The following is an 837-nucleotide window of genomic DNA, read 5'->3' on the forward strand; positions in this document are numbered from 1 at the left end:
TCCCTGGGTTGGGAAGATCCCCTGGAGAAGGAAATGACAATCCACTCCAGTATTCTTGCCTGGGGAATCCCATGGATAGAGAAACCTGGCAGGCTGTGCTCCATAGGGTCACAAAGAGTTGGACACTACTGAAATGACTTGGCACGCATGCACACAGCTTTCTTTATGGTTCAACTCTCACATCCATACATGACCACAGGAAAAAACACAGCTTTGACTATATGGACTTTTGTTGGCAAACTGTCTCTGCTTTTTAATACGCTGACTAGGTTTGTTATTTGGAGAAGGCAATGGCAACACACTCCAGTGTTCTTGCCTGGAGAATCCCAGGGACGGGAGAGCCTGGTGGGCTGCCATCTATGGGGTCGCACAGAGTCGGACATCGGACACAACTGAAGCGACTTAGCAGCAGTAGCAGCAGCAGGTTTGTTATGGCTTTTCTTCCAAGGAGCAAGTGTCTTTTCATTTCATGGTTGTAGTCATTGTCCACAGGGATTTTGGAGCCCAAGAAAATAAAATTTGTCACTACTTCTACTTTTTTCCCATTGAATGTAGTTCAGATGATCATTTCAAGTATTAAAAGCTGAGAAATATATTCCAAGATCCCATTACTATTATTCCTGTCATTCTTTCCTTTGCATTTGCAAAAGTTTTTGTCTCTCTATATAGTTTTTTTTAATCTATTGTTTCCAGCTTTATTGGAAGGTAATCACCATATAATAAGATATAAGTGAAAGGTATACAGTATGATGACTTGAAATACATATGTATATATTCTCCAGTGAAGACATGCTATGCTATGCTAAGTCACTTCAGTTGTGTCGGACTCTGTGTGAC

Source organism: Bison bison, unplaced genomic scaffold (assembly GCF_000754665.1).
Source record: "Bison bison bison isolate TAMUID 2011002044 unplaced genomic scaffold, Bison_UMD1.0 scf7180017864281, whole genome shotgun sequence".
Taxonomy (NCBI): Eukaryota; Metazoa; Chordata; class Mammalia; order Artiodactyla; family Bovidae; genus Bison; species Bison bison.